Source organism: Tetrao urogallus (genome assembly GCF_951394365.1).
Source record: "Tetrao urogallus genome assembly, chromosome: 3".
Lineage (NCBI taxonomy): Eukaryota > Metazoa > Chordata > Aves > Galliformes > Phasianidae > Tetrao > Tetrao urogallus.
This window is the reverse complement of record NC_136815.1, coordinates 74653168-74675641: the sequence shown is the minus strand read 5'-3', so window position 1 is coordinate 74675641 and position 22474 is coordinate 74653168.

Sequence of the window (22474 nt, the reverse complement as noted above, 5' to 3'; positions counted from 1 at the left end):
GCATCAGCTGTTAACTATTAAAATAATTAAAATCATAACATTACTAAATGCTGAATATTTTAGTTGGAGGCCCAGGACCATAACATTGCTCACATGAAACTGAAGTTATATCTCCTTCTGAAGTTGTATTGCAACAGAATTCAAATGCTAGAAAAGCTACACCACTGTGTTTTGTTTTTATTTTCCTAACAACAAACAATATGTTCCAAGGGCAAATTAAATTGTGAAGTTTAATTTACAAGGCAAGTGAAATGTATGAGGCGTGCTCTGAAAGTAATGCCTCTTACTCTACTATGTTGGCCCATGGCATCAGAGCTGAATGGTGATGGTTTGGCAGTGGAGGTTGAACCTTCCCACCAATATTCCATTACATATTGTTGCTATGTGACAGATGGCAGCAGAGGGATAGTCTGTATGTGTGAATTGTATATGAAGAAAAGGTGTGTCATTAAATTCCTCCATGTGGAAAAAACCTTATCTTACTCACCAACATTCATCAGCGCTTGCTGAATTTTTAGAGAGGTCAAAAAGCACCTTCTGACATCCATCTGTTCAGGGCAATGAAAAATGAATCAAGTGGACAACATTTTCCTATCAATGATGCTACCATAGCAACTGTGAAACAATGGGTCACCTCCACTGGTGTAGATTTTTTTGAGCACAGCATCAAGCTCTTGTTCACTGCTGGTGTAAATGCATAGCTAATGGTGGTGATTATGATGAACAATAGTGTTCTGCAACTGAGAATTTTCTGTCAATAATTTTATTGTGCTTTTTCTAGCTGTTGCAGTTTTCATGGAAATAAATAGCAGGCATTACTTTTGGAGCAACCTACAGTTCTCTTCAACATTTTGCAGAGATCTCCTTTCTCTGATTTATTTCCAGTGTCTTCTACTTTTATCAAAGTATCCATGTTTTCCTTCCTTATCTCATTATGGTTTCATGTGCAAGCTACTGTAGGAAATCACCAGACATCCTGTGTCAAAATACAGAATGACCACAAATCAGCAGAGAATTGCAGCTTAAGCAAGCATGTGATTTATTCAATGTGGTTATCTTGCACTGAACTTGAAAAAAGGCTAGAATTGAACAACTTGCATATATGGCCGATGCACCAGACAGACTAGAGATATGCAGTTTAACATCTTGCCTGAGGCCTAAGCACTATGGGGGCTGAATGATGCTTGGAGTGAGGCAGGGCCCTCACAGCCTCATGTTGTTCCAGTAAAAATGTTGTTTCAGTAAGGATTGGAGAGCAACCCTACCTCTGTTCCAAACATTGGACTGAGCACCTCCCCATCAATCCCTCCCACTCCCCAGTTGATGCAACAAATCTTGTTAAGATACCTATGAGCACACAAGACTCAGTCCCAGCTCATTAAGATACCCTCTAATGCTTTGTTGAGAGGAGATACTCCATCAGCTTGGGCTTATTATGGACAGATCTGACCCATCCTCCTCACCTAGTCAGCAGGAATGCCTCTCTCAGCAAGATATCACACCTCTGCTACTCTGCGGATGATATTTGAGTGATTTATTGATTAATTAACTGGCTAGCCTTGAGATAATAGTACTAACACAGCTAGTTCACTTATCAGGAGGCAATTCCATACCCATTATCTGTCTCCTCAAAAAATCATTTATTTTTGGTTGTACAAACCTGCTACAGTGAAAGTCCTGGGGAGCTCTGTCATGCAGGCATTTGTGAATCTGTTTCAGTGAAATTCCTCTAACGGGCTCTGAAAATAGTGTTGACTATGATAACCGGCTATGCACTACCCTTTACCATCAGCCCTTGATCAAGTCCAGGACATGGACTGAAGCAAGCTGCACTCAGACTACTCTGAGAAGGAGTTTAGAAAGCAAGAAGTTCCTTTCTGAACCTTGTATCTCATTGGTAGGTTTCCCCACTGAGCCATCTGTCTGACTTATACCCTTAATGCAACAGATCAAAGGCCAAGCATAGTTCTTGAGGTCATATATGAATCCATCTCTTTTATTGGTCTTCCAGGTTTCTTAAATATATTAATTCTAAGACTTTCAAGTCTTTAGGGTGTTGCATTGTATGTTCTGAATGGATTCAAAAACTATCAATGGGAAGTTAAACATAGAGGGGAGACATAGTGATCTCACCAGTTTTGTTGCTTTAGAAAGCCAGCAAAGATTGATGATAGAACTATGCTAATTAGAAGCTGTCCTAAACAGAACTTAGAAAAAACTGTAGAAGTTTAATTATCAGCCTCTATGTTAAAAATATCCACTTTCTGGATCCAAGTTGTTCTGCTTATTTTTCAGAGAAACTGAACCCATAAAACTAACATATCCTGTAATGACTTATACCTTAACTAAACTTCTACTTCCTAAAATCCATAATTCAATCTCATAAAATCTCTTAAGCTGGAACAACTTGAGAAGGAGGTTTCATCCAATTTTCACAACTCCTGATGATAGGAATTCATCTCCTAATCAAGGGAGAACATGAAAAATCTCAAGTGCTCTTCATACTCCAGTTCTTTAGCAATAAAACTCAGAGCACATCAATTCATAGATTTCAATCCATTTCGACATGTGTATTTATCCTACCTTCAGAGTTATTCTTCAAAATAAAATGAAGTTTAATTTTAGCAAGGTCTGTATAACACTGTTTTCAGAGCAGTGGAAAAAATGCAGTGGACTGTGTTTTCAGTCCTAATAATCAGGGGGGGTTCCTTTCTAGAATCTCTTTTTTCAAGCTTTCCAGAGGGAGACATTAAGGAAAAAAAAATCCTCTGACAAATAGACGTGGAAATACCAAAGAAATGTTCCACTACCTACTGAATGTTCAGATCAGGTAAAGAACTAATTTTGTGAATCTGGTTATTACTGTAATCAAAAGATACGCATTCATGATTTCCTCTGTTTGCCTCAGAACTTGCTTTACATCATTTATGCTCTATATTTGGCTGAAAGTATCATTGCTCCCCCAAAACTCTATTAAATGTTTTGGTAAAAAAACAAGTGATGGAAATCCTATTGTTCACCCAGTTACAACAAACTACTGACTACATGTAATGATTTCCCAAATGCTTTAATTTCCATGAGTAGGACAATTAAAAAAACTGAAATAAAGATTTTAGAATTCACATCTATGGAGAAATGCATTATTGAAATTAAAAACAGTGTTACTGAAAAAATGATATTTATATAAATAGTTTCAAGTAATGAGCACTATTACAGAGAAGAATGTAAAGTCACAACAAAAATGTGAAGTAATCTGAATGTAATGGAGCTGGACTGAAGTAGAATTCAGACCTATCATATTCAAGTCCAGACATAAATATTCTGCAGAATAAAAAGCACTCCTTATCCTGTTTAGATGCAAGATCAAGTCATTAAATACTAACTAGCAATATAGTTATAGTATTTTAAAATGTAAACAATGACAAGAGAACAAATAAATAGGAAATAATGTACCAAAATCAGGCTTGGAATACGCTTTGAATTCATAGTGTAGATTGATTTTGAATGATACATTTTAAAAAGAAAAGTAAACATCTTCAATAAACTGTCCACAAGGACACTTGCATCCTATGGTACATTTTTTATAGCCTAGTTTTAGGGTGCCAGGTTATAGAATCAAATAACTAAAGAGCTTTCACTGGTTATAGTCAGAGCTACAAGAGGACAGATCAAAAGAAATAGAAAGAAAAAGCAAGCAATTTTTCAGTCCTAGAAAACTTCTTGACAGATGCTAAATTGAAGAAACTATCTGATTATAAAGCAATCATGAACATGACTGGAACATTAGTATCCTGAAAATTTTGTCCAAATTACCACTTGAGATTCTAAAATTACTCTAACATCTCAAGGAAGATTACTTAAAATAATTTTTGAAAGAACAATTTTCACAGTTTAGCAAAGGCCAATGAACAAAAAGCTCAAAAACAAATGAAAAGTTATTTTTTAAAATTTCAAAATATTTTTTCATAACAGAATTCTGTTTTCAAAGCAATGATGACAGGACTGCTTGTTCTTGTCTGTATCATCCTATCTATCCTTCAATCTAATTCTGAGCACCGTGTTTCTAAATACAGAATAGTCTTATTCTTTATCAATATGAATTCTAACTAAATATTTTCTTAAAGTTTACTCTGAAATATGAATGATAAATACCACTTTGATTAAAATACATACATTGAGCACTTCACAAATGACCACTGAGGGTTGCACAAAACCACCACACAACCCCATGCTAGTGCAGATGGCCAGGGATAGTAGCCAAAAGGGGATGGAGTTTCATGCTTGCTTAACCTTATGAATATGTAGGCAGTAGGAGTTTGTTTATTAACAAGATGGATTAACATAGTGCTGCATATATAAAAAACTGGAATGAGCAGAAGAAGGTGTGCTTGATTTGTAGAAATATTCCACCTGGCACTTTGTGCAGAAAATATACAGCGTGTCCACTCTAAATATACGATGTGTGTTTTGGGAGGGCACAGTGTTTACATGTTCAGTAGCAATACTGTTGTCCAAAGTTAGTAAATGACCCTTGTCTGCAATGAGTGTAAGTGTGCAATGATAAATGAGTCATTTCAATTTCTACCATTTTAAAAGCCATCCTAGAGATATTATCAAAATCTCACACAGACCCACCTTTGTAACTTGCAATTTAAAATATAATATTATATGTATATAATATATTATTTATATATTATATTTATATTATTCTTGGAGTTACCTCTTCTGTTGCTTGTTCTTATAAAATTGTATAACCATTGACATTACAGCAACTTCAAGGAAAAATTCAATTCCAAATTTAAAGATAGAAAAACACATCGTAATTGTATAATTATAGCAAATAATTCCAAGATTTTAACATTTGATTAACATTATAATTTCAAGAGCGAAAAATACTTTGATATTTAAAATATAACTTAAATAATAAAATACAGTGGTATTACATACTACCCTCACATAATGGCACTCATTCTTATGTGTGTACAATTAGTGCTTCATCACTAGGTTTAATGCCAGCTCTCTACAAAAATTGAAAGTAATGATAAATTTCAGGATTTATTTCAATGACTAAAAATAACTGACAATTTTCTAATAAGAATTTTAGATCTTAGAGAAATAGAACCTGTAATGTCAACTTGTTCCCTAACAAAACTGGTTGTGGAAGCACAAGGGGGACCCAGTAAAATATTACTTACTGAACTGAATAAAGGAGTGCATAGCTGTGTAACATATGAGCTAATAACTTCCAAGATATGTTCAAAATTCAAATATCAACACATGCTTAGCAGTTGCTTTTTTACCAAGCATTACAGATATATTAAAGTTCTACGTAAAAGAGCATACCATAAGTCACCTCAACACAGATAAGTAAAAAAAAATAACATTTCTGATTTATCAATATCTTCTTCAAGATATCCAGGAAAAAAAAAATTGGAAACTTTTATTTATTTATTTAATTTTTAAATCAAATCCTTGGATCTCTCTGTCTAGACCTCTCTGTACGGAAGTCTCTTTGGAACCTCCTTACTGGATCCTTTTGTCCATTTTTATGTACATTTATAAATGCACTCAGCATCTTTAATGAATATTTTAATGGTGACCTAATTTACTAACCTTGAAGCTATTGATTTCCTTAGAATTTAATTATTTAAAATCTTCAAATCATTTGTAAATAAAAAGCAATGAAACAAAGAATGTACCTATTCCAATTTTTGCTCTTAAAAGATGAAGGTTTGAGGCTGAAAAAATCATTATCTACTTATCGCTCAGACCTGTAAACCCAATAAAAGTAAGTAATATTTGTTGCATTCCTATGTTAATATTTACCTACATATTTTCTTTGTGACATAAAATGCTAGCTTTCATCAGCTAACAAATTATGTGAATTATTTCTTACTAACATATCCTTTACATAAGTAGAATAACTAAAATGAACTATATTCTCTCGGGGTTTCATAGTACACATGGGAGTGCATTCAAACAGCTGAATGACAGCATGTCTGCTTCAGGGTTTAGGATTTCTGTAGACAATGGATATATGTAAGCTTTTAGTTGATGTGCACAACAGTGGGTGTTCCACCAGCTATTTATTATGAAAGCTGCAGCAATCGCTACAGTAGTGACTTCCATGTTAAATGTCTATCATTAAATTCCACGATACTCTATTTGATCTTTTTTTTTTATAAATTCAAGAATTTATTTTATGAAACTATGAAAATTGTGAGTTAAACCATAGTACGAACAGCAAAAATCCTACTGCACAGATTTTGCTGCTGAATGGTGAAAAATAAGAAGTAGCTGAGAAACTATTGCTTCAGTAAGTGGAATATGTCAAATGTAAACATTTGTTGAATAAGAATATTGCTTGGTTACCTCAAACATAGTAGTGAATAGCAAACAATTGATTCTCTCTATTTCAGAAAGGTGATTACAAAACCAGCATTCACCTCACTGCGCACATTTTAAACTTTAACATTACGTATGGTTTTAGCTGCTATATTAATATCACTGTTGCATGGCTGTGGAAAACACTGTATTTCTACTATTTTTTATGTTGAGTAGTACTTTTAGAAGGAAGGACGGAAAAAATGTATTTGGTAATAAAATAATGAAAATTAACAAGTTCTTTTCAGAAATGGAACATCACAACAAAGTAAAAATTTAACCGCCTCTACCTGCATGGAATCAAAAGTCTCTTTTTTTTTTTTTTTTTTTTTGTCGTATGTTTATATGTTTTTGAATATGTTTTCTTAACTACATTGATTTTTGTAGGGCCAAGACCTACAGTCTAGATTACATAAATTTTTGTTTTCAAAAGCATATATGTCCAGAATGCAATATGTTTACTCCACTTTCTATATTTTTCAGTGGAATAATGCTTTTATTGCATTGCAGACTATGTCATTTAGCAAAAATGAAATACATAGCATGCCTTAAATAGCTCTAGTAATTCAATGGATTCAGTACACCTTATGGTTTATTTTCAATCTTCTCTGCAATTTAAATTTTAGGATTCCTGAGACTATTATCATTTAAGTGTTACTTCTGATTGGAGCTGGAAGCATAAGAACTCGTGTTGTCTTAATTTCAAAAAAATGTTTTCAGAGTTGTATGCAGAGTACAGATCCTGTATGTGGTTCCCTATAATGCACATAATACAGATTAGTCAGTTGTACAGCTATAATATTGCATTAACCTTGTGTCCCAAGAGTATGTTCTATATCTTCTTGCAATTACATATTATGCTGAGTATGTTGCATATCTTCTTACATTTACATATCATGCTTGGAAATTGTGAAATGTTCTATTGAAAGGATACATTTATTTTTAAAAGGTAATGAAGTATGAAGTGTTTGATTTTAACTTCTAAGATGCTTGCATCTTGGAATCCAAATTGTTATTGATTGTAGAATTAACAAATACAGTGATATTTTACATTATAGTAGAAAGAATATAATAGAAAGTAGAAAGAAATGGTGTAGCAGCACTTCAAAATAAGTATCCTGTTATTATTTCTATTTTTGTTATTAAAACACATTACAAATCAGTTAGAACAACGGTCATTGATTACAACAGATATATTCTTAGTAATAGGGGGAAAAAAAACCCACAACCAAACTAAAGCTAGAAAACTTTGGAGGAAAAGCACAGTGCATTTTTCACTTTTTTTATTACAAAAAGTAGTAGGTTTTTAAAAAAGCACAGAGTCTATTTCTAAAACATATTACAGTCGAAGATATGTGCATTCTGTAAAGATACTGGAGTAAAATTTTCAAGACTATGTTACCATTGCAATTACTTTGCCTGACCTTCTGAATAAATTTATTTCTGAATGACTGGGAGAACTCTCTTCATGAATTGAGATGCATTAAAGAAAAATAACAAAAAGACACAAAAGTACAAAAAAAAAAAAAATTCCACACCACATTGTTTTCCCATTGTGCTATTGCAATTCTGAAGTAATTTCTTAAAGTAAATCTCTACTGAAGTGATTTAAAAAACCCTGGAACAATGCAAGCCATGGGCATCAAGTTATAATTTCTATGTATTTGGTGATAAAAAATTAGAGCTTATAAAAATAACTTGTGAAGTAGTAAAAAGGGATTTTGGATTTTTTTTTTTTTAGATCAGATTGCATTCATTACACTCATATAGGTAACGGCACAGAATAATAACAAAGGCATACACATGACCAGAAGAACTTGTGTTATTAGATATATTTACAATGTATGGACATTAGGTTGTTAGCTTCTGTATGATGTTCTCCAATCCTCTAAATGTTCTTGGAATGTATTCAGAATATTAAAACAACAAAGATTACACAAACTTAGAGGAGTAAATTCAGTACCTCTCAAGAAGCACTCAGAATTCATTATATAATATCTTGCTTTGATTCTTTCAGCATACTGATGAAACTTGTTTTCATTAACATTTTACCATGGGTATCCTACCCTCAATCACATCCACTGCATAGTCTACATACATCATAATTCTAACCTGCAAGCTTTCTCTTAATTGCCACATAAGAGCTATGCAGTACTTTCCCTCTAATATATCTGTACTACTCAATCATCTTGAAGTAGGATATAATTCCACATAAAGGTGTATGTTTTTTTAGTTCACTGCAGAGAAGACACTTAAACCATGTATAACAACACTATACTATTCTATAAAATGTCAGCATTTTAGTTTGTTATTTGGAGAACATTATGAATTAAAGAAACATCAGATATTTTTCCTCATCCTCCTTAATACTCTTTCAAAATCTTTTCACTTCATTTAAAGTACAGAATTAGAAAGGTGTAGACTTAAATCTGATATGGGGTATAAATCAACTTTCTATGTATATGAAGATGTTATAGGAAGCACTTGAAAACTAAAAAACCTGGTATTCATACAATAATACATGCATAAATTCCCCTTGCATGTCATATCCTTGAGATGAAGGTAATTTTAAAACACAAGATCAGAGAAATGTCTGCTAATGTCACTAAAAAATTGGGCTAAAAACAATCACAAAAAACAATTTAGGCTTTTTCTGGTCTGTGTACCATTTAATATCTAATGTTCCTCTTCATAAAAATATCAGGGAAAGAGGTAAAAATTATTTCTGCAATATAAAGGTAAATTCTAGTTAGATAAACTTTTACACAGATTTAATGATTTCCATAGTTGGCCAACAAAACAGTTGGAGCCACTCTTGCAGGTCTGAAATATCTTCTCTATCTGATAGATGGTGCAACCAGAACCTCAGTCGCAGCATGAAAGACATTGAACAAACTATCAGCATGATTTACATACAAGTTGTCAACAGCATCTGGGTTGCTGTGTAGAAGAATGATGGGGAACAGATGCTTCTAGAAATGTTCCCATCTGCCCTATCTGAATATACATTCCCTGTGAAACAGTAGGTTTCAGTGGCTACAAGAGATCATCCTGCTTTGATTTTTCAATTTTAGTCCTTATTCCCATAACACAAAATCTCTCCCAAAGAATGTGTCACATATGGGTACAAGTCTGACGTGCAGCTCATTGAAGAAGCCCTCCCTTTGGGTCACGAGACTCAGTAGGGACCCTTTTGCTTCCTAAACTCCTGGTCAGTGAGGAGTCTGGATGCAACTAGACCCAGTCTAAGTCCCAGACTTAGCTAATGGTTAGTATCTAAAGGACTGTATGCAGTCATTTAACAGAGTTAAAGTTTTCCTGTCAGAGCCCTCTCTTTCACTGAAACAGATTCACAAATGCATGCCTACCAGAGCCCACCTAGGACTTTCACTGAAATAAGTTTTAGCAACCCAAGCTACTAAGCACCCTACTATGCAGGGTCTGGCTGGGATGAAGTTAACCTTCATAGTAGTCCATACTCTTCTGTTTTGCGTTTGTTACTAAAACTGTGCTAATAACTTAACAGTCTTTTGTCTCAACAGTACTTGCACAGCATCAAGGCTATCTATCTGTCTGCTCACTTCACCACAGATAAGGTGAGGATGAGCAAGAGTCTGGGAGGAGACAGAGCTGGAACAGCTGACATAAATTGGCTGAAGGGGTAACCTATATCATATGATTTTCTTCTAAGTTATAAAAGATCAGACCAGGGTGAACTCACCACAAACTCAGATCAGAAGGAAAAAGTAGAACTGACGTTTTTATTCCTCTTAACTTTTATTTACTGTATCTTCAACTACAAGCCTTGGGAGTTTTGTATATTAACTCTACAACTACACATGACAAATGTGTGTTTTATAATTTCTAATTACCAATCCTTGAAACTATATGAAATAACTTTTTAAGCTAAATAAAACAACAGATGTAGTGATTGAATGGAGTTTGATCCATAAGTTTTGCTAATACTTCCTATTTATTTCCATGGAAACCAGAAGAGACATAAAGAGCACATTAACAGTATTTGATAGAGCAAATTTTTCCTTACAAAACATTATTTTTCAACATAGTCACCATGATTAGCTATGCATTTTTGCCAGTAATGAACAAGATCCTGCATGCCATGCTCATAAAAACCTACATGGCAATTCACAGTGCTGTATATTTTTCATGATCCTGTCCCACTGCTGAAACACGCCACCCACCATCTCAGTGTGCTCACATCCACTGTTCGGTTACTGTAAATGTTTGGCAAAGCTCCATGAATGTCAATGGGTGCATCGACATCAAATTTTTTACTCATGGAGAAATCCAGTGACACACCTTTGACTCATAAGCCCTTCTATGTCAGATGCCGTTCTGTCACTGCCCTTCTGCTGCCATCTGTCACATGGAAACAAAATGGAACAGAGTATTTATAGGAAAGTTCAATTTTTTCTGCCATACCACCAACATCCACCTCTGACACTGTGGGCCAATATAGTTGATAGGAGGTATTACTTTCAGAGCAGCCCTTGTATAATCACTAAGCTATGTCCATTCACTAAAATGAAAAAGAGTGTCATGTAACAGACAGAGAAGACGTGTATATTTCACATTTCATGAAGGTTCCAACAGTCATCCCCCAAAATTTAATTTTGGACAAATCTGTCACCTGAAGTAGAACGAATCACTCATTTTTATTGCAACATTGGGATGGCAAGCAGTAACTTCAACTATAAATTTGATCCTACAGTTTCAGATGATGGAAAAACTGAGATGAGTGGATAATAGATTGTAACTTCCTTTCGAAGATTATTTCATCTCCCCCTGTCAGCTGTATTTCCTACTGAAATATCTCTTGCTCACTTACCATATGCTTAATTTGACTACTCACTATATGATGAGTCAACGCAAATTACACTTATTCTGGGATTGAGATGTTGCACTTGCTCAGCTAATGACATGTTTGGTGTATACTGGTCTGCAGATCCCAGAGTAACAGGAGGTCTAATGAGGAGATAGATAAAGGGGAGAACTAATAGTGAGGCTAGCTGCAAGAGGGAATGGAAAATATGCAGGGGAAAAAATAAGTTATTTGGAAGATTTAAAAATTATTAAGCATGGGACAGTGAATAAGTGCCTTCAAAAAACTAAGATATCAGACTTTCAACATACACATCAACACTTTGGCTCATCTAAACTGAACATCCAACTACTTTTACCCAGAGACCTAGTGAATGAAGTTAAAAGATTAGTGGGATAACTATGACTGAGTAGTTGTTTGATGGGTTGCTAATGAGGAATGCAATATGTTTATTCTCTTTTGTCCAATAGAAGTGTGAGACCCTTTCATGACAAAGGCCCTCCTGCTCTGCAGTGTATGTACTGGTTTTGACACTATTATAGAGATCTCTCCCATCTCTAATTTTGGATGCAGAGGGTCTTCTTCAGCTATGCAGCTGCTGAACATGACTGAAAATAAAATAGCTCCACTTCCATTCCTTTCTGCTTTCTTTCATCTGTTTGATAGGAAACGTGCTTGGAATCATTACTGAAACTAATCAATTTGCCAACACTCCACCTTTAACAAAACAGTTTTCTTTAAATGAAGCCAGCTTCATTTATGGTTAGAGTAACTCCAAGGCAGCAGCCTTTAAAGCAATTACCCTCTGCTACTAGTTCTGAATGATCCCCTTCCTGACCTGCTTGTAAAGCCCGGGCTAAAAAATATAGCAGAGAAACTAAAGCTCCCTATGCAAATTAGAAATATCACTTTTGTATAGATTCATCCAAAACACCAATCATTCTAATCAGAATTTATAAACAGAATTTTGCATTTTGTCATCATCTACTCAACTGATATCAACTGATATCAACAAAGATATGAAATGCAGGAAGGAAAGACATAGAAAGCTGCAAAAATATGTTAAATTCATGAAACTGCTGAGACAGGTTAAAAAGGTATTTCATATATTCTGAAATCCCTTCCTCTATCAAAAATACATTGCATGTTGATTTTCAGTTTTTGAAAATATAAGCTAGAATAAATCTCTTGTGAATTTTTTGAAGACATGGAATGGAAACATTTCCAACGTTATAGGTTAAAAATGAAGGAAACTGCAAGATACTTTATGTATTGTTAAATTCATCATTTACCTTCATTTACTAGACAACAAAAACATTAGAAAAGATAGAATAACATGTTACATTGCCAGGTCAAAAAGAATAATTTATTATACTTATTTTTATATACAGCTTAAAATATTTTGTGCCTTAGTTATCAGTGTCCTATCCCATAGGCCAAAGACTTGAGATGATTGAAGTAGGCATGGAGGACTGCTCATCTGCGTTTACATATCATTATGTATCAAGTTTGTTTTATCATTATGTTGAGCAGTATGGGTAAATTTTGTTTCTTTTTTATTTATAATCAACCTATTTAAGTTTTTATTGGAGAACTTGAAACTAAAGACAAATACATGGTTCATTTGCATTTCAGAAAAGATAGCATCAATAGCAACAGTGCGTAGAAACTATATGAAACTAAGCATAGCAGAGAGATTAGAATAACACACAGAATATGGTTAATTTCTCCAAAGATGTCGACCTTTGTCCAAAATTCTACTGCCAAATGTCTATCTTTTAGCACAATCAAAAAAGTATCTTATCTATCTTTATCTTGAGATAGGTAACAAATTTATAATAAATGAAGATTATTTTTTCCTCCAAATTCCAACTGCACTGCATACTATCTTGAGGTATTTTAAGATTTGTTTTTTGTTTTTTTTTTTCCTTTTGCAAAATGATCTGTGAGATAAATTTAACTTTTTATTTCAGTTTTCATTAAGCACAAGTATTTTCAGTTTATGCTCAGCTACCTTTTTACTTATCTATTTGCTTAGACTGCCATGCCGTTGGAGGGTTTTGTTTTGCTTTTGCTTTCAAATAGTGTGTGACCCAACCAAAAGAGCTGTTGATCTATTTTCTACTGTACCACTGGCAAGTTAAAATTCAGATTCCCATCAACATCTTACCATTTTAATGTCAGATATTCTCATTTCGTCAGTGTTTGTTAAACATAATATTAAACAACATTTTGTTATCAGTCATAAATTTTATCTTGTGTAGCTAAACTAGCTAGCAACATAGTACTTTGTTATGTGTTGTACATGTAGAATCTTTTAAAATTTAACCTTGTTCTGGAATGTTCTGTGATTTCTTGTATGGAAAAAAATAGAATGCTGATTACATGGTCTCTTTATGTCAATAGGCACCTCCTGAGAAAAATTCACACAAAAAGAAAATGCCTTAACTCTCTGCTCTTGTATTTCTTTCAAGGGTAAAGGAAGGATACTCAGGTGAAGTAGGCTTCACTCAGAACTCTGACAGCAAAAAAATAACAAAACAGTTAAAAGAAGAATAGAGGCTAGAATATTGTAATCAGAATCATATCAATTAAGTAATTTTAATTCAGTGTTGCTCAATAAGATCTCTAGCAGTGAAGAGAATTATAGTGAATAACAATGGTGTATGAAAGAATGAAATTTTTGTACAGTACGAGATGTTCTGCTCTCAGCGACCAACAATAGAAGTGCATGAACTGTAGCTGTGTAACAATGCTACTATTAAAGCTTGTTGTAGATGACTAACTCTCTAGTGATTTGAGCCAATGGCTTAGTGCTATAAAGCTGGCTTAAACATAGAGGCCTGACAGAATATGGAATTATGTTCCATAATCAGCCAACTTCAAAATATATTTGAAATGTCTCAACTCTCAAAAGGAACAAGGGTGCAACAAGCAGTATATCAATGAAAGCTGTACAAAACCAGTATGATAGAATGTGAAAAATCTAAAAATATGTATTCCAATGACATTGCATCAATTGCGTGCATCTTTCAAATTCTAAGATTTTTACAATGCGGTGAAAAAAATATACAATCTTGGATGCAAGAAATCCCAGATACCAACATAAATGTAAAACTTAGAGTGATCTTTTATAATTAATTACTTCATGAAATAAATAATACACCCGACATGAATTCACTTAGTAACAAGATTGATTTAGCCTTTATATCAGATTTACAATTCATAACTTGTAATATTCATATCCTCTGACTCAGAAGAAAAATGCAATGTTCATTTTTATTGAATGGGATCCATAAAGAGCAGGTAGGTATGTTCAAAAGTGGAATCAGTGAAATTACCTATAAGATTAATTTATTCTGCAACTGACTTTAAGAATGAAGCATTCCTCTTAATAGATCTGTGTAGCTAAAGAGCAGGAAAAATCAAGAGTTTGGAGGCTATTTATATTGCACATCTATAATTCAATTTTATAGACAACTGGAATGACGAGATAATGAAAATGGTGAATAGAAGAACTCATTTGATGCTACAGGCATATGTTTCTTGTGAAATTAATAAGAACCTGTATTCATTACAGGTACTGTAGTCTTATGTTCTACATAAGGTTTGCTAGGGACTTTTGATTTACTCAGACTTTAACTACAGTACATGTTTTATTTCACTATGAAGCCAGCTTGAGAACTTCCCAGTGTCTTTCACACGTGGTTACCCATTCTTTCAGTGCTTACAACTCATTGTCTCCTGTATTATGTCAACACCAGTTTCTGAAGGACTACACTGTATGTGACCATTGGAAAACATCCAGGTTAAGATGGTCCAGAATATGGATGTGAGTGCTAATGACCTAAATGTCTGGCAAGACACTACTGAAATAAATATATTTAGGCTCATGCATAAAGATTTCTCCAGTAACTGTAAACAAGAACAAGGACTTCTACAAAGTCATCAGTTATGTTCTGGAAGAAACATTCATTGGAATTCTTTGCTGAAATTACTGCTTCTCATGAAATACATGTGTACCTTTTTCAGTAATACTGCTCATTTAACAAATAGTGCACTGAATAAATTAGTTTCAAAAATGAATTATACAGAGATTGTATCTATTTTTCTGTTCTCTGAGAATGACATGAAGTGGTTTTTTATAAGGTTTCACAGGAAGTTTGTATAGTAATGATGAATGGAATTTTCATAGATGCCAAATGTGAATTTTAACTACCACAGGCACCTGTGCATACTTCTTTTACTCACTAGAAGAGTGTTGGAAATATTCTTTTAGTATACAACCTTTACTTTCACTGCAACATGTTAAACGCATTCACATTTCTCTATGCTACATGGCAAAACAGACTATTCTTACCTCTCTGCCAGCCATCCTTAGAAATTTTTAAACCTTGTCCTGTTCCTGAGCACACCACTTAATCATCATGCTAAGTAAATCAAATTAGTTTGTGCTTACCTTAGTTTCTATAGCTTCTAAATTCATGGCTCTTTACCATTATAATTACAAATAGATTTTCTTTCTTTGTTGAAATTCAGAGATAAAGACCTTACAATATCTTCTCCCAGTTGAAGATGAAGTTACTGACCCCTTGGATTAGAATCTGAAATCTAATTCCAACAATATTGTAATGAAAAATAATTATCTCTGCCAGCATGTTTTCTCATCCTGAAAAAGATAAGTTTGGTAACCATTTAATAATTAATCAAAATTCATTTTCAAAAATATAAACTTTATACTTTTTTTTTACAGAATATTTTCTTTTAGATTTGCCTAACAGAATTTTTTAAAACTGTTCCCCAAACTTAGAATTATTAAAAATAAAAAGCATTACTTTTTCCATTTGATTTTGACTATATCTCAGTGAGATAACAATTCCTAGCTACTTTGACAATTGTTACAGTTTCATTTGCATAAGAATGAAATATTGCTTGTGGTGGAGGGTTGTTAGAGTTAGGGTAGTATGGTTAGGTTGTGGTTGGACTCGATGATCTTTAAGGTCTTTTCCAACCTGAGTGATTCTATGATTCTATGGTTCTATCATCATTCTATTCCTGTCTTAATTAATGAGTACCTTTTAAGCATATAGGTATATTTTAGGTATATTAGGTATGTATTTTTATATTTTATATAGTATATTAGGTATATATTTTACTTACTTTAAAATCTAATCACTGGAAATTAGCCACAGTTATAGCTGTCAAAGTAAAAGCTGTATATTAAATGGTACAGTACCCTTATAACCGCCATACTGGAAAGTAATTCTCTATTGAACCTGGGTATTTGTAAGTTAATAATGACAATGGTATTTATTCAGTACGTGCAGTGTAAATGGTAACTTTTATCCCTTTCCAAGACTAGTGTGTTAAAAACTTAAAAGGCAGTTCATATTTCAAATGTACACACATGAAAAATTTTTGGTGATTCTAAAAAAAAAGTTCAGGAATTGCAGATAAAACAATTCCTTATAAAGTATATTTTGTGTATCTACCTCTGCAAGCATGAATATCTAACTGATTTGTAATAGTTTTGTGCTTTTATTAACAAAACCATTAATGATATCTTAAAAAATGTTTTCCCCACTTTCAAGGTATATCTCTTGTTTTCATTACAAGTCTTCTCTTGCTTTCTGTTCACAGTTTGTGGGCTATTTATCTAAATTACAATTCATGTCTCACATGCCATGTATGAATTTATGCTAAACCAGTTTTTGACCACAAAATTTTGTAGAACAGTTATTTCAGTTTTGCTTCTGTACATTGTATTCATCTCCTCAGACAGAGCATTCCACTTTCCAAATGTTTGCTTTTCTAAATTTTCCTTTTTCCATGGATGATAATGTATGGTAAGAACTGTTATGAACATATTTGTAGTTTCTCTGTCAAAGCACTGAACACTGTTTGTTTTAATTTAGACATTTTTGGGGCTTGTTTTTGAGCAAGGTCAGTTTGAAACAATTTTCAGCCTTCAGCTACTGTCTGTAAAAGAAGCATTTGTAGTATGTGACCTTATCAAGACACATGTTTACATGACCTATTAGTGTTACATTTTTTTGAAAGATATTGAAGAACAATTGAACGAGACAAAAAAAAAAAAAAAAAAAAAAAAAAAAAAGTTTGTCAATAAGAGTTACCTGAAAATGAAATAGTAAATCATGGATAAAAGAGATATTTTCATTTGTAAGAGTCAATACAAACAAGGAAACCTATTGTGATAAATGATTGTACTTTCCTGCTTTTCTCCAAAAAGCATTAGACTTCGTCAAAAAGGCTATTTGCCCTCTTTCTTGCAAAGTTTTCCTTCTACAGATAATTTGGCTGCCATCTGTGGTTTAAAAACACACACTGCCTATAGATTTTAGAGGGGATGAAGGCTAGTAGAGTTGTATCTATCAAGTTGCAACTATCAGGTTGTTATGTCAAGTTCTCTAGGGCACAAATCAGACCATTTAATTAGCAATCATTTAAGCGAAGCAGGTATCACTGCATCCTTCTCAGAGCTATCTGACAGATGACAGAATAGGCCTGCTAGTGAAGCATTTTGTTCATACCTGCCTTAAAGGAGTGCAGATAATGTAAAAGATTATCACCAAGATTCACGATAGACACTGTAATAATCATATTCTTGTTGAGAACAGAGGATTCCAAGAAAACTATGTAGTCAAATAAATAGATTAAATCTACTATCAGGCACTGGAAGCATTATTTTGTCTTAAATACGCTAGAGGTAGATCTTTTCATTATTAATAGTCAATAAAACAAATGAAAATGACACTTTTCATTTAATTGACCTTTAAATCATTATACAACTTAAAAATAAAAAAAAAAAACAAACCACAAAACAAAGCAAAACAACAACAACAAAAAAATCCCCACAGTGTTAGTTTGAAAAATATCATTTGGTCCTTTAGCTAAGTATCAATTCAAGAGATGATTAATATGCCTCCAAGGGCTGTCCTCAGCCTCTGTATCATGTAATTGGAAGATGAGAACAGAGTTTTTCCTTCTCCCTTTACTCCTGTACCCAACAAGGGAACATAACTCTAAGTATAAATGTTATATGAAGTAATCATTTGTTTTTGCCTGAAATTTCCAACCACAAAGGTATTTAGAAATGATTCATTGCAGTCTTGAATTTGCCTACTTGTGCCCTACAGCACAGTAGGATATATTATAGTTATCTCCATGTTTTTTCAAAATGATGATGCAGATAGTAAAATACTAAAAAAAATATGAAAGCTCTATAGTGTTGCTGAATTATAGCTTCAGGAGGAACATTTAAGATCTGACACCTTTTTTAGAATACAGCATAATTGGTATTTAGAAGAGCATTTTCAAGAGTGTTTGTAGGATATATGAGTTTTTAGGTTTAAGCTGTTGTGACCTAGATCTCTGGAAAAATTTAAAATAAAGTTGCATGTTCTGTTACCACCTTTGATTTAAAAAAAAAAAAGAAACAAGCAAACCAACCAAAATAAACAAAAAAGAACACAAACCCAGCAAACTCGAGATGTAAAAATCTGAATATTTTTGGGCATCAGAGTAGTCGGGGTGGAATACTGCATGTATATAGTTGCCACTAAGAAAATATTTTTTACAGTTTGAAGTGGTAAACATAGAGTTTAAAAGATTTTATGTATTGGAAGAAGTTTCTTGCCCTAAACTAGAATGTCAGGTTTACTATGTTCTCAATAATAAAATATAGACATATTTATTTTAAGGACACACATTTTTTAAATCAATATTAATTCAGTTAGCTTGCAAATAAGAACCTGAGTTTCTGTTTTCAGTTTGTCTAGAAGAGTTAAAATATCAATGCCTATCTTGAAAATTTATGCTGCTTGGAAGGTTCAGAGACTACATGCACTTTTTTTTTTTTTTTTTGTCTTCACACAGATAAAGGAAAAATACAGTACATGAGGAAATAAAAGCAAAACATGGATTTCTTTTATTTTCTTATCTGTGAATTTAAAGCAGTAGAAGCAACGCAATATTGTTATTCACAGATACATATCATACCATTTGGATATGGCATCTGCATGAACTAATTAGACCATATAATTGCCATCAACATACTTTTCATTAATCAAAATACATTTGAATCTTAATCCATAAGAATGAAATTTTATTTTCTTTTGGTCATTCAAGAATAATTCTGATCACCCTGCCATACTGTTAAACAAGAGCTGGAAGGTATAACATATTCCATTTTGATTGTTACTAGTAAAATGATAAAAAAGACAATAGCACTTACTGAAAATTTTCAGATATTTTGTCACTTAGGCAACTATTATGAATGTGAAGTAAACCAACCAAGTATTATGGCAAGAAAGATTACTAAAAAGAATCTACAATGTTGATCAAAATTCTGACAAACACAGACACTGCCTGATACTTCAGGGAATATTCCTACTGAAAAGCAGGACTATTTTAAAAGATTCAGTAGGAAGATATTTCTTCCTTCTCTCCAGATAAGCTCTTTGAATGTTTGATCAAAATTTTGTTGTTTTTTTTTCTTCTGTTACACTCTCACAATTGACACCTTACTGCGAAGAGGTCAAATATGATTCTGATACATAACTTTAAACTGAGGTGAACAGATGATTCAATTAATTTTAGCAGACTAGACAATAATTTGGAATTATTTTAACATACAGAAAAAAGCTGTTTTTTTGCTTGTTTCACTTGTTTGGTTTTGTTTGACTTGAAATTCTTTGCAACCTTAGAAGAGGTGATTTGTACAAAAAAAAAAAGTCTATATTTAATATCCTTTTCCCTGTATGCAAGGGAGGATCAAAATACTCATTCTTTACACACCACTTCCCATGCATTATATTTTTATTTTTCCATTTTTTATTCAAGGACAGAATACTTTATTCTCTTGCTCCACAAACATGAAATAACTGCAAGGAAAGATCTGTGCTACAAACATTCTGAACTGGCTGGAACTGGAGCCTTTCAAAAGAGAAAAGAACTTGCCCTTTTGTTTTTACTAACAGGAAGCAAAAAACAAACCAAACCAAACACACAAACAAAAAATAACAATAACAAAAACATGAAAAAACAAATACCAAGACACCTAAGGCAATGAGGTACTCAAGAGCTATGTATAAACCTGTTCCCTAAAAAGAGGAAACTTCTCCAACCTTCTTCCCTATTACGGATCTGCAGTCCTTCTCCCTTAGACAAATAGGAAATTCTTCCAGACAAAAAAAAAGAGCTAAAGCAATTGATTCACAGAAAAATCACAGAATCACAGAATCATACATTCTTTTCACAGTAGTAGTTTCAAACATTTCTTTTCATAGTAGGTGTAAAGAAATCCTATAAAAACATGAAATGAAGTGCTGCTATTTCTGCAGATGCAGAAATGTTAGAGCACTGAAAGCACTGTGTGATTTTAATGTCTGCATGAACAGTGTTTTGGCTTGCACCTAAAAAATGGAGGACTACAACAAACTTTACAAAACCTAGTGATTCTTGGTTACTCTGGACTCACTCAGCTGATCCTGTGAATCTACAGGTTTGGCACACTTCTCCCTTATCCTCAAGCTGAAGTCCAGGCAATCTTTCAGCCTGGGGGTACCATTCCTGTCTCCAGACAAAAAGGACCTAAAATATCACATTGAACTATCCTGTACAACAGGTTTCTATGGGAACTGAAGAACTACAATAGAAAAAAAAAAAAGAAAAAACAGCAACTGCCAGAAGTGGATGAGGTAATGAGGCAACTGCTATGACTACACAGAGTTTCAGCCCAGGGACAATGTCTCTAAGGAAGGGAGAAACACTTTGGAGATATCCACATTCAAATAATTATTATCAAGAAGTTATAAAATATGCTAGGGCATGAAAAGAAATTACTGAAATTACTAAATCTGTGGAAAGCAGAATCTGAATGAAAAGCTGTTTACTTAAAGAAGAGAATAATTACAAGTGATGATATGCAGTCTGTGAACAGCTCAGGTTATGGGAGATGATAATTGTGAGAGTACGAGGGTAAGCAGAATTGATACAGTGAAAATATGACCAATTCGGAGGGACTGTGCAGTGAACTAAAGGCAAGATTTACCAAGTACAACTGAAGTACTTAAATGACACAAATTGAAAAGAAGAATGAGATTATGTCATTGGCTATTGCACTTACTATTCTGATCAAGACAATTTATTGGCAGTTGTACAGTGCATTGTTGAAGAAAGAATACCTAAGTGCCAACAAAAGCTGCCTACCAATATTTTCAAGCAGTTAAAAAGCATTCACAGGCAACTCTTACTTGATTTATCATGGAAATACATATTATATATATTTATTAATTTCATATGTCATGTTTAGTCTGGGGAAGAGGAGGCTAAGGGGGGACCTTGTTGCTCTATTTAAATACCTGCAAGGTGCTTACAGCAAGAGTGGGGTTGGTGTCTTCTCACTGGTGACAGGACGAGGGGAAATGGCCCTAAGTTGCACAAGGGTAAGTTTAGGTTGGATATCAGGAAAAACTTTTATACAGACAGGTTTGTTAAGCACTGGAATAGGCTCCCTAGGGAGGCGGTTGAGTCATCATCTCTGAATGTGTTTAAAAAACGTTGTGATGTGGTGCTCAGGGACATGATTTAGCAGAGGGCTGTTAGGGCAGTATGGTTAGGTTGCTGTTGGACTCCATGTTCTTTAAGGTCTTTTCCAACCCGAGTGATTCTATGATTCTATGATCATGCAGTTTTCTAATACCAAAATGATCCCTTAAGAGTAATTCCTTTTATTATTTCTAGAATAAGCTTTTTTTTAGTGGACAGAAATAAATAGAATGAATTCTCTACAGTAAGACATTCTGGTCCCAGAAACTGGGCTTCAATATCAAAACAAAAAACAAGAAGCCCATTAAAAGTAAAAGAAATTATCAACACAGGACTCCACAATATATTAAAAGAAATAAACAGTTTGTTACATACTTGTAAAGGGAGTATTGCAAATTCAAAAGGTTATTATACAGTAAAGCTAAACATATTTAGCACCATATTTAAAAAAAAAAAACCAAACAAAAAAAACATGTAATATTTATTTGCATTATATAAATATTTATAGTGATAGACTAACCTGTAGCAGTTGCATGAAGATATTGTGATTTTTTCCTGAATGTATTTACTCTTTGATAAATCTCTACACACTCAGATGCATGTATGTTTTTCTTTTTAACCTCAGTGAATCTTGGCATACAGGAATCATGCAGAATAGGAGAATATCCTTTTTTAATT